Here is a 12,879-nt window from a genome sequence, read left to right as displayed (position 1 = left end):
AAATATCTGGTTTCTTCCTAGGTGCAAGACAGTGTGACAAAAATTATTTCTCAAAATAAAACACGCACACCAGCCTTTTATTAAGCGAAAATGCACAAAAAAAGTGTCCCTCAAAACATCGTTTCTTTCTAGGTGCAAGACAGCGGGACGAAAAAATAGCTAAATAATACGCACCACAGCTTAAGGTGCACAACGGCTGATTTGACGAAACTTGAGTACGTAGGAAAAATAGACCACACTCGGGCGTCTGGACGGGTTTCGAGCCGCGAGCGCTGGCAACTCCACTAACCGCGGTGGTAAGCGCAAGTGACGCCTTGAAAATTTTCTGTCTTCATGAGTCAGACGCCGCAGTCTTGCTCCACGTTTCAAGGCATCGCATTTGAAGCGAAGAACGACGCGCAGTAGCAGAAAACCGCCGCATGACCACCACTCGCATACGGGCCTCCAAGCCTGTGACGGCAGGCGCCACTAAAAGTTACCACGTACCAAACAATCACGAATGTTCCGGCAACCTTGTGGGCCTATTCCGCCCCAAAAGGCACCGCGCACGGGGCCCCTGAGAGAGGGAGGGGTGGCTTCAGAGGAGGTTGGCTTGCCGAGGCTAGTGGAATCACGTGACGCTCCCTCTTAGTATTTTTTACCTCCATGTTAATAGGGAACGTTCGCCTGCGTAGTACTGCGCGCGCGATCGCGAGAAATGCATCGACGACTGATGCATCGTCACTGGCACACCTCCTTGCCACTGCGCACGTTCTCTGCGCACACTTTCAGCGCCTATATAAAGCCTCGTTACCAATAAACGTTGTTCACTGTTGTACGCTCGTGTCTGCACGCTTCAGTGGCGACGAGGGCCGTCGCTCTGCGACCATGGCTGCGCACGCGGGACCACCAGCTTTTGATGAGGAGGCGGACAACTGGGAGGCTTACAAGCTGCGTTTGGAAGCATACTTCGAGGTTCACGACGTCACGGACGGGAAGAAGCGCAGGGCGATTTGATCACAGCTTTGAGCACGAGGACAGTGGATCTACTGGCTGCGCGCTGCGCGCCGGCAAAGATACAGGACCTGCAATACGACGAGGCCGTGAAGTTCCTCGGTGAGCGATTTGCTCCGACATGTGACGAAATCGCAGAATCGTACAAGTTCTTTACAAGGAATCAGCTTGCAGGAGAGTCGGCAAACGAATTCATAGTGGAGATACGAAAGATTGCAAGCAGGTGTAATTTTGGTGACGCCCTCGACAGGATGCTAAGAGACCGCATTGTCTGTGGGCTGCGCGACGCGTATGTGCGTCGGAAACTGTTGGCAAAAACGGAACTCACGCTGAGGGAGGCAGAAGAGGCAGCGCGTGCTGCAGAGATGGCGGCTGCAAACGTAGACGAGATGGCGAGCGCCCAAGATACTGGCAACGTGCACGCTATGCTTATGATGAAGAGCAAAGGCCAGCCAAGCAGATTTCCGTCACTGCGAGAAACTGCGAACAGGCAAGACCGGTGGCACGAAGGGGCGTGCACATGCTGCAGCACAAGCGGTGATACGGCGGGAAAATGCAAGTTCCGTCGTGCTAAATGTTTCAATTGTAAGAGGCAAGGGCACCTAGCTCGGGTGTGCCAGCAGCGCCAGTATCAGCAGCACAGAGTAGCCCACTGTGAAGGACAATGGTCAGACAATGACGACTATGAACAATTCCTGCTCAACTTGCAAGCGGCGTCTGTGAACATGGTTCAACCACTTTTTTGCACCCTGGAATGGAATGGCGTGGCTCTTCGAATGCAAGTAGACACAGGTTCTCCTGTAACGATCATCACATGGCCCACCTACACCAAGTACCGTCACCTCTGGCCTCTGCTCCAGAAGACTACCTTGCAACTGACCTGTTTCCTCGGACAACTCCCCCCCCCCCCCCGCCCCCGTGAAGGGCCAACTGAACGTCTCAGTAACATACGGCGGGACCACTCTGGAAGCTACCTTGGTAGTACTGGGATGCTCTGGGCCTGATTTGTGCGGACGGGATGTCATCAAGGCCTTCGAACAGCACGGGAAGCAGGTGCTCGCCGTCGGAATCAAGGCCGCCCCCGGTAAGCCGTCCTCTTCTAAGGACGCGTTACTGGTGCGGCAATTATTAGGCGAGTTTCAAGATTTATTCTCTGATGAGCTAGGTGTAATTAAAGGGCCACCCGTTGAGTTGCGCTTGCGCGAAGGGGCCGTACCTCGTTTTCTTAAGGCGCGTGCCGTGCCTTATGCAATGAGAGAAGCAGTTAGCCGAGAAATAGAACGTCTCGTTGAGACTGGAATTTTGACACCAGTTGCTTGCTCTGACTGGGCAACGCCCCTTGTGCCGGCGGTAAAGAAAAATGGGTCAATACAACTTTGCGGTGACTTTAAGGTCACAGCCAACGCTGCGTGCCACACGGAAAAATACCCTATGCCCAAAATTCAGGACATCTTTGCTAACTTAAGCGGAGGTGAAGTATTCTCCACGCTCGATCTAAAGGACGCTTACAGTAAGCTGCCCCTAGATGATAAAACAAGAAGGCTTCTAGTGGTTAAACGGGGCTATTCTGCTTCAACCGGCTTCCTTTCGGTGTGGCGTCCGCACCAGCCATTTTCCAGAGACGCATGGAAGCCATTCTTCAAGGAATACCAGGCGTTCAAGTTTACTTGGACGACGTTGTAGTGGTGGAGAAACAAGATAACTGCGATAAGTTGCGCGAAGTTTTCCAGAGGTTTCGTGACTACGGCGTGAAACTTCATCCAAGCAAATGCAAAATACGAGAGAAAGAAGTAGAGTTTCTTGGGCACCGGATATGCGCAGACGGACTTTTGCCTAAAGCGCAGAACATTGAAGCCGTATCGGGAATGCCAAGGCCGACGTGTGTGTCTGAGCTACGGTCATTCATCGGCTTTGTCACCTACTACAATGCATTCCTTGGAAACTTGGCAACGGTGCTTGCACCGCTCTATGAATTGTTAAAGAAAAACGCTCGTTGGCAGTGGGGAGCAAGGCAAGAAGCCTCGTTCGAAGCAACGAAACGCCTCATAAAAGACACCAAGTTCCTCACGCACTATGATCCAGGAAAGCCCCTCGTGTTAGAAACAGATGCGTCGTCTTACGGCATCGGCGCTGTGTTATACCACCGGGTCAACGGAGAGGCGAAGCAGTCGGGTTCCGCTCGCGCACTCTAACTGCCGCAGAGCGGAATTACGCACAAATTGAGCGTGAGGCGCTGGCAGTAGTCTTTGGCGTGACCAAATTTCGGGAATATCTACTGGGTAACACTTTCACGGTAATTACAGACCACAAGCCACTGCTGCGACTTTTCAGCCCAGAGAAGCCCGTACCTGCGCTGGAAGCTGCGCGAATTCAACGTTGGTCTTTACTGCTCAGCGGGTACACCTACAAGATCGAGTACAAGGCAGGAAACACTCTTCAGGTAGCAGATGCCCTGAGCCGCCTTCCGGCTCGCCGCCCGCACGATGCCAGTGCCGTGGAGTCCATCAACGACGACGCCCGTGAGTACGTACTTTTCGCTGACCAACTGGAGACCACGCTGATGTCGTCAAGTGATTTGGCCCGGATGACAAAAGCAGACAGCACCCTCAAACAAGTAGCTGGCTGTATTCGCGACGGCTGGCGTAGGAAATTACCGGGATTAAATCCAGACTGGCATCCATTCTTTTTCAAAAAACACGAACTTGTGTGCAGTAATGACATTGTCTACTGGGGCTATCGAGCAATAATTCCGGTCGCTGCGCGGAATGCCGTATTACGCATGCTGCACGACACACATCAAGGAATGACGTCAATGAAGAAGCTTGCGCGGTCAATCTGTTGGTATCCGGGGCTGGACAGGGACATTGAACGTGTTGTAAATACTTGCCCTGTATGTGTACAATGTTGCAGCATGCCACCGGCCAAGGAGTCTGTGCCATGGCCGGAAACTGGAGAAAAGTGGTCAAGGGTGCACATAGACTATGCCGGTCCGATTGACGGACAGAGGTTGCTCATCGCAGTTGACTCGCATACGAAATGGATAGAGGTGAGCCCCATGAAGATAGCCAACGCGGCACGTACTATCGAAGCATTACAATCAATGTTTAGTAGGTTTGGCCTGCCCCGAACCGTGGTTTCTGACAATGGACCACAGTTCACTAGTTCGCAGTTTCAGTCGTTCATGAAAGAGAACGGAATTTGCCACCTTCGCACCGCGCCTTATCATCCTCAATCAAACGGATTAGCAGAGAGGGCAGTGCGAACGGTTAAGCTGGGACTACGCAAGAATGCTAGTGGCACACTGCAAGGTCGATTGGACCGAATTCTCCTTCAATATCGACGCACCCCTCTGCCCAGTGGAAAAACACCAGCCTTCATGCTGCTTGGTTTCGAGCCTAGATGCAAGTTGGATAACATCGTGTCATGCCGCCCTTATTCTCACGCAGATACCGACCACCCCGGAACAATCCGCCAAGTGGGAGACTGTTTGGTACAGGAACTACGGGACTGGAGCCAGATGGAAGGCCGGTGTCGTGCAGGCCCCCGAAGGCCACCGCATGGCAACCATCAAATCAGGAGATGGCGAGCTTCATCGTCGGCACTACGACCAGCTAAGAGCGAGGAAAACTAACTCTGGGTTCGCCGCCTGTGAAACAAAAATCAAGCAAGAGCCCAGCGTTGACGCACAGCAGACCGAAGCTGGGGAACCCGGTGCACCAGTGATCGAAAGCGAACCACCCGAGAGCCCAGGTGGGACAGACGCGGATAGCAGACCAGATACGGAGGACAATCAAGTTACAAGTCACGTCAGCGGCGCAAATTGCGATACCAATAAAGATTCCGATCCTGGCGAGAACATGTTACGCAGGTCCACCAGAAACCGCCGCCCGCCAGATCGTTACCAGCCTTGAGGGGGAAGAAGGCTTATGCATCGTCACTGGCAAACCTCCTTGCCACTGCACACGGCAGGCTGATGCATCGTCACTGGCACACCTCCTTGCCACTGCGCACGTTCTCTGCGCACACTTTCAGCGCCTATATAAAGCCTCGTTACCAATAAACGTTGTTCACTGTTGTACGCTCGTGTCTGCACGCTTCAACGACGACGTCTCGGACGCGCGCGCTTCGAAGAAAAAAGGCGAGGGAAATGAGACTAGAATGTTTCCTAGTGGCGCGACCGCCTCTGCTGGAGAGGGCCTCGAGGGAAAGAAAGATGCGGCGGCGCTGTAGTCGGTCGTCCTTGAAAGCGCGTCAGCTTTCGGGCCGTCGCGCTGTTAGGAAACCACTTCGTCCGGCGTTTTCGGCGCGTGAAGTTTACCGACACGAAGTAATGCACGACTAGCAAGGGACAAATGTTTTTCTTTCTGGTTTTTATTCTTTGCGGCTTCGTTTTGCATATGGAAAATTCAAATACTGTCGCTTGGGCGTGTTGTATATAGTTGTGGAATCGTCTGGTATATAGAGACATAACCGCAATACTTCACATTTCGCAGTGGTATTCGTTGCAGTTTGCCTGGCTTATTGTCGACACTGTTTTTTATACGAACGTGCAAAGCGTAAAATGAGTATTTGCGAACGCTTACCGCCCTTTTCGAGAGCGGTTGAGCTGGATAGCCGACTGCAATATGCAGGGTGTCCGAACTATCATGCAGCAAGATTTTAAAATATGCAGATGCCACGTAGCGGTACAGAACCAATGTAATGTTGTTTGCCATCGCCTGGAGAAACCCAGATTATTTTTTTGGATTCCGCCTACTTACATAATTATTCGTAATTATACAACTTCTCAATTATTACAATGAATGAAAACTGTCAATGAGAAAATTGCAGAGCAACATGAAAAACTGCAGAGACAGGTTTTTGTTGCTCAATACGTGCTACATAACAGTGTTTTTTCGACCGTGATAGAAGCCCATGAACACACGCAAAATTGGCGCGCGACTGGCCGCTCGAGGCACTTCGCGTGTATTTGCTCTTAGAGTTATGAACAATTAATCAGCAAGAAAGTTGTGATATAGCAAACCAATGCACTTTTATTTACACAATATGTTAGCTTTTCAGTCGACCACTGTCCAACAGCTTAGTATAATTACCCTCATAAGCGACTAATTAAGCTTCAAGGGTTGGTGCGACTTTCTCCGCGCTGCATCACGAGACTTGTTCAATAATAATAGTATATGGGGTTATACGTGCCAAAACGACCATCTGATTATGAGACACGCCGTAGTGGGGGACTCCGAATTAATTTGGACCACGTGGGGTTCTTTAACGTGCACCTAAATGCAAGTACACGGGTGTTTTCTGCATTTCGCCCCCATCGAAATGCGGCCGCCGTGGCCGGGATTCGATCCCGCGACCTCGTGCTCAGCAGCCCAACACCGTAACCACTGAGGAACCACGGCGGGCGAGACTTGTTTACCATTTAATATAAAAGTGGTACAAGCGTTAGGAACTAGCGTTGGGGTCCCCCTCGGAATTGTAACTTCAGTTTCATTGATCATGTGGACATAATGCCTCAAGATAAAATGCGGCTCGAAGTGCAGTTCGCAAACAGCTCAATCAGGGTCCAGCGGCTTGTCAAGCCTGCGGAGATTTCGCCGCCAAACAAGCCTTTGGTTCAACAAGGCTGATTATTGGGCTAGTTGGTACGGTTCCCTCTTAATGGCCTTTGGCGCAATTCAAAAAAGACTGGGACGTGACAGATACACAGTACAGCGCTATCATGTGTCTCTGTCACGTCCCTGTCTTTTTTGATGGCGCTTTATGCTTTGCCAATATGAGGAAACCTTTGGTGTTCATCTTTCAAAGCCTTAAAAAGCAACAACTTGCGCTCCTGGGCTGTTCTTGCATAGCCAGTTGCGCAGCCTGGCGCGTAATGCCACGTACACACTAGCGGCAAAACGCGCGGGGCGCTCCGCCGGCGGCAAAACGCAGCAGCGGCAGGGCGGCCACACCAACCGGCGGCGCGCCGCTGCGGCAATCACGTGACAGACTAGACTCCTCTCCCCTTCTCGAACTATCCGGGAGCTGACGCGTGCAGATGATAGTGCGAAACTAGAAACAAGCGGTCGGGCGGGTCCGCATGGCACCAGTTTCCCGCGCGCACGTCACGGAAGCGGGCCGCTCTCATTAGTCTCCTTCATCCGCGGCACGCGGCAAACTGCAAAAAATCGGTCCAGGAGCGATCCATGCCGCGGCAAGAAAAACCCGTTTCGCGGCTGCTTTCTCGGCGCGCGTCTTGCCGCCGGCGGCGCGCCGCGCGCGTTTTGCCGCTAGTGTGTACGTGGCATAACAGTGGTTTAACCGCTGCTTGGGTGGCATCATAAACACTGACGCAGAAAAAGGCGCGAAAGAAGCGATGTTCCGCGACGACGACATCGAAAAACAACGTGCAGACACAGAAGTGGCGCACACTCGCTTCAAGTGCGGGCGACGACAGCGCCGCCGCTACTTTCTTCCAAAACGGGTACGCGACGCGCAATAGGATGCGCCTCCGCTCGACCCACTGTAAAACATTCGAGTACACTGTAGTTGCACGCTGTTTCGTGCGCTGTCTGCTAGCGCTATGCCGTGCTGCTGCGCATATAAGCAATATAACTCCAGCAAGAAGCGTGAAGACGGATATGCAGTTTTTATGATACCGCAAGGAAAGCGTGACGCCTTGCGCAAGAATCAGTAGCTGCACAACATTGGCCGAAATAACCTTGTTCCGACAAATAACAGTATTGTTTGCGAGGTACGGCGCTTTCTTCTTGTTTCTGGCGCCTTCTTCTTGCTTCTACCTTGTTTTGCTTTTCATGGCTAATATGGAAACTTCACTCCGACTAAAATCCTTCAAAAGTTTTTTTAACCAATTTGCTTCATCTTGTAAGCGTGAAAACCGCTTTTACATCTTCAATATGCAATATGTATGTACTATCGACCAAGAAAGTTTACGGACCACAGGATCTCAGAAAACGCTAAATATCCGAGCAGCCTTTACAAGTAGCCAGTAAAACCGTACATCACAATGTTGTTCGCATATACCAGTAGAGGCCGGAAATGGGAATACCAGGCTTGGTTTTGAGGCTGCGGCGATATTCAGCTTTTTGTCAGATCCCTTGGTCCGTAAAACTTCTTTGGATGAGTGGGCACGGAGGAGCAGCAGCTATGCAGCTGGTTTTCAATCCTTTCTGCTCCGTTGTGCAGGCCTTGTTATCAGCATGGCCGCCCTTGCCGCCCGATGGACCAGTCGCTGTCGTACCGCTATCTTCCAGGATACCGGTGCTGCCTTTTCCAAACGTTTCTTCGCCACTGAGGGAGCACACGGCAACATTGACGGGCTTCACCAGGACAGTGTCGTCGGCAACGGCATCAGTCACCACCACAGATTTAAACGCATCGCCGGCATCGTTTCCCTTTAGTGGGCACGGAGGAGCAGCAGCTATGCAGCCGGTTTTCAATCCTTTCTGCTTCGTTGTGCAGGTCAGCAAATATCCCTCTTTACATGCTAAACGCTCACATGATGTTTGCCTGCAGCTCCTCCCAAGCCCAATAGTTATTTTGGATATTGTTAGTGAATGTGCGCATGTTGTCATGTTGTTGTTGTTGGCTGGCGACGTTGAAACGAATCCAGGGCCTGCCAATGATAGTGACGTTCTGGCTGCGATTGTCAAAAGTAGATGCAGGTCATGCTGAGATGATGCAAATGCTAACCGAAGTAAGACGGAATCAAGAACAACTGGAACTAAAGGTGTCTGACATAACAACCAGACTTTCCGCGGTCGAATCCGTTGTTGAATCGTTTGATTCATTTCGGAATGACGAGAACCTACCTGGTATTGTGAACAGTGTTAAGAATGAAACTGTAATACTAAATTCACGACTTGATGAACTTGAGGATAGGTCGCGACGTGACAACTTGATCTTTTACGGGCTTGTCGATAGTCCTGCGGAAAACTGGGCGTAGTCCGAGTGCCATGTTCGTGAGTCGCTCACCCGTATTTTAAATCTTACGTTTCCTGATGACAGCATTTCACGCGCACACCGTCTGGGTACGCACGTCTTGGGCAAAACACGGACAATAATAGTAAAATTTGGTTCCTCAAAACTGAAGGACAACATACTTGCTCAGCGTTCAAAATTTCGTGTTACAGGTATATCTGTGGCTGAGGACTTTTGCCGAGCTACACGCCAATGTCGAAAGAAACTTATTGAATTCGGCAAGAATAGCAGCCAACAGTACACACTTCGTCTTAACAAACTGCATATAAATAGGAAAACCTACGTGTATTGTCCTACTACTGACCAGGTTTGCGAACTTCATTCAGGCGTGGCTCCTGTCACTAACAATAACAACCGTTCTTCCACGGGTACTAGCAGTGCACATGCAGCAACGTCATGGCTTATTACTAACCCGAATCGTAAACAGGTCTCTGTCTTCTATTCTAACGTGCGCAGCGTAGGTAACAAACTCGAATCTTTGTCCTCTGTTATGATCGGCTTGGAACTGCACCTCTCAAATGTGGGAAAGAAGCCCGAGCGCCTTTCCCGTGACGAGATAATCCTCTTTCATCCCCGAGAAAGCGTCGCACCTCTACGACCGGAGCAGACGCAAAGGGCGAGCTACCAAAGAAGAGGACCCGAAGGGGAGGAGGTCGTCAACTTGACCGCCCGACAGAGTACTTCCGCATTTGAGCGACAGTCCTGAACCGCCCAAAGGAGAGGAGACTGACATGGCGGCCAAGCAGTTTTGGGAACTTCTACAAGTTCCCCGAAGGAGTCATCGGCAGGTTATGATCTTCCTGGAAACTGTATCTCTGAAATGTGGGAAGCAAGCCCGAGCGCTTTTCCTGTGGCGAGATAATCCCCTTCATCCCCGAGAAAGCGTCTCACCTCTACGACAGGAGCAGACGAAAACGGCGAGCTACCAAGAAGGAGGACCCGAGGGAGAGGAGGTCGTCAACTTGACCACCGGAGAGAGGAGCTCCGAGGGGATTTAAGGCCGTCCTGGCCCCCGTGTTAAACAGAACCGCTCGACACTCGGATAGAGTCAAAATCATGTACCAATGAAGTGAATACAATCTTTTCTATTTTTCATCATCACGATGCCCGCCTTCATCGTCGTCGCCTGATTCCTGCGGTGACGACCCACCTCACCCGGTCGAGATTATATCAGCTGGTTGGCAGCAATGGCTCCACCCTTCGTCCTGGCTTCAGCAGAATGGTGAGCGCTTGACTTTCTTTGAGAATTTGCCAGGTTTTAGCTTGTGTGTTTTCTAAAACGGTGAATTAGTTTCTGTACGTGCAGGCTTCTGTTGAAAGCTTCCTCACGTCACAGTACAGTAAGAAAGTCCTCGTTCGGGATTGACCATGGATTTGAGCAAACGGAGAAAGCCAGAGTTGTTATTACTTTGTGAAGAGCTGGGAATTGAGGTCGGGAAAAGTCAGAGAAACCCGCAGCTTATTGAGGCGATTGAGAAGTGCGGAGCTCTTGAGGACGAAATTTTCTGAAGCATGGGAAGAAATAGAGAAACGAGCTGAGAAGGCTGAACAAAATGCTGCAAAGGAAAGGCAAAGAGCTGAGAAAGCTGAACAAAGTGCTGCAGAAGAAAGGCAGAGAGCTGATCAAAAAGAAGCTGCAGAAAGAAGGGAACGAGAGGAACAGAGAACTCACGAACTAAAGCTAAAAGAGCTAGACGTGCAGCGGGATCTGCCCAGGCAATCAGCAAACAACCTCTTCATAGATGAAAGGCGTTCAGGTGAAGCAAGAGTGAAAATAAGGGATCTCATGCCGTCGTACAAGGTGAACGATGACATGGGATTGTTTCTCATTATTTTTGAACGAACCTGCGAGAGAAACGGGTTGGCACTAGAGAGTTGGCCGCAACAGATTCTGACCGTTCTTCCTGGCGAAGCAACCGAAATAATTGCAAGGCTAACGAAGGACGAGTCAGAGGATTATCAGAAAGTAAAAGCTGCGTTGCTAAGGAAATATCGGCTCTCAGCGGAGGCTTTCCGCCGCTGTTTTCGGGAGGCATTTAGGACACCGGGCGAGTCTTTTCAGGATTTCAGTTATAAACTGAAAGTCAATCTAATTGAGTGGCTAAAAGGGGAAGACGCGTTCGGTTGTCACGACAAGGTTGTTGAGCTAATCGGCATGGAGCAATTCTATGGGTCCTTGAACGAAGAGATGCGCCTGTGGATTCAAAATAGGTCGGGCGAAAAGGACATAGAACGTGCTGCAGTGCTAGCGGATGAATTCGCCGTACGTCGCGAATCCGAGAAAACACGCGTCAGGCCCTTCACTAAATTCCGCAAAGAAGAAAACAAGCGCCCCTTTCACAACGAGAAAGCTGGAGGTGGGACCAATGACGCGCCGACCGATAATTCCGGAGAGAATAAAACCACAGTGAAAGACGAAAGAAAAACAAAAAAGCCGTTTGAGGCTAGAAAACCGGTCGTCTGTTTCCGTTGCCAGGAGCCTGGACACCTTGCGATCGGCTGTAGAAAGCCTAGAATTGTTTTTTTCTTTCGTGAATGACGACGACAACTTGGCGCTCTTAGAGCCCCACCTTCGCGACCTCGCAGTGAACGGAACGCCATGCAGGGTACTTAAAGACTCGGCTGCGACAATGGACATCGTCCACCCTGCGTATGTGCAACCTGAGGATTTCACCGGGGAATGTGCATGGATCCGGCAGGTAGTTGAGGAGCATAGTGTTTGCTTGCCCATAGCCAGCGTAAAGATCGAGGGGCCGTTCAGACTATAGGGGCGGCACGCGCGCACTTCCTTACGGCCTGCGCACCCAAGGAGGGAACAATAGGGCAAATTCTTGACAGCTCGTTGCAGCGTTCGCCGAGTGGGGGCACGTCGAACCAACCCTCTACTCTCCCAACCCTCCTCTTTCTCAGTCGACGCCTCGCCCCTGGCCGAGTGAACCGACCACGCTTGCCGCACGTGTTTTGGATCTGCCGTGGAATATCACCGATACCAATGAATACATTCACTGCTATATTTCACCAAGTAAGTATACTTGTTGTGCGCTTCAGCTGCATAATTTTAGCAATCGATTTCTGATTGCGTCGTTATAATATTTTCAGGGTGCATCGGGTTAAACTGGTACACGTGGACTGGCCGGCATCGAAATGGTGTACTGCTGCGTGCCCTTTTGCCGCTCGCGCCCTGGGAAAAGCCCAGGCGTTTCTTTTCACCAATTTCCGAGTGACGGAGATTTGTGCGCCAAATGGCAAAGGAACATTGCTAGAAAGGATTTAACTATCAACGATAATTCGCCGTCAACGGTCGTGTGTAGCCAGCACTTCCTTCCCACTGACTACGCTTCCGGGTGGCGCATAAAGAAACTTTTGCCTGGCGCTGTGCCCAAAGTTTTCCAAGGCTATCCGGCGTACATGATGCCTCCTGCAAAAAGGCCTCGCAAGGAACCTGCTCCTCGGGCTGTTGTGCCTCCTCCAAAACAAATCAAGCGGAAAGCCCAGCCGCTTGAATCGCTGCCTGTGGAAGACAGTGTGTCTGTGGAATGCCACGAAGACACCAAAAGCATGAGCACGCAAACCACGAACAACGATCACCAACGTGCAAGCCGGTACCTCTCCACTATCTCGAGGCTTCGCTCTCAAGTGTCATACCACCGTTCCAAGGGTCAGAAGTTACTAGAAAAACTCGTCAAGGTAGAGCAGCGCAGTGCATTCCATCGCGAAATCAAACATCTTGCTTCGGTGAGAAAAATCGAGGCGGACTCGCAGAATGGACACAAAAAGGCAGTGTTCCTGATTCACCAAATTGAACGATACGGGAAGCAGCATCTGACGTACCCTGAAGAGGTAATTCGAGAATGTGTCATATGGAGACTTCTCTCGCCGAAGGGATACGACCATGCTCGAACG

At 51.0% G+C, this 12,879-nt stretch overlaps 1 pseudogene; it reads left to right on the top strand.

The window, feature by feature from the left end:
- Positions 1 to 867: 867 nt before the first annotated feature.
- LOC125947767 (uncharacterized) lies at positions 868 to 11,912 on the top strand (annotated as a pseudogene).
- The last annotated feature ends 967 nt before the right edge of the window (positions 11,913 to 12,879 follow it).

The sequence above is a fragment of the Dermacentor silvarum genome, chromosome 8, assembly GCF_013339745.2.
Source record: "Dermacentor silvarum isolate Dsil-2018 chromosome 8, BIME_Dsil_1.4, whole genome shotgun sequence".
NCBI classification, from domain to species: domain Eukaryota; kingdom Metazoa; phylum Arthropoda; class Arachnida; order Ixodida; family Ixodidae; genus Dermacentor; species Dermacentor silvarum.
The sequence above is the reverse complement of the archived record's forward strand: the minus strand, read 5'-3'. Positions and strand labels throughout refer to the sequence as shown.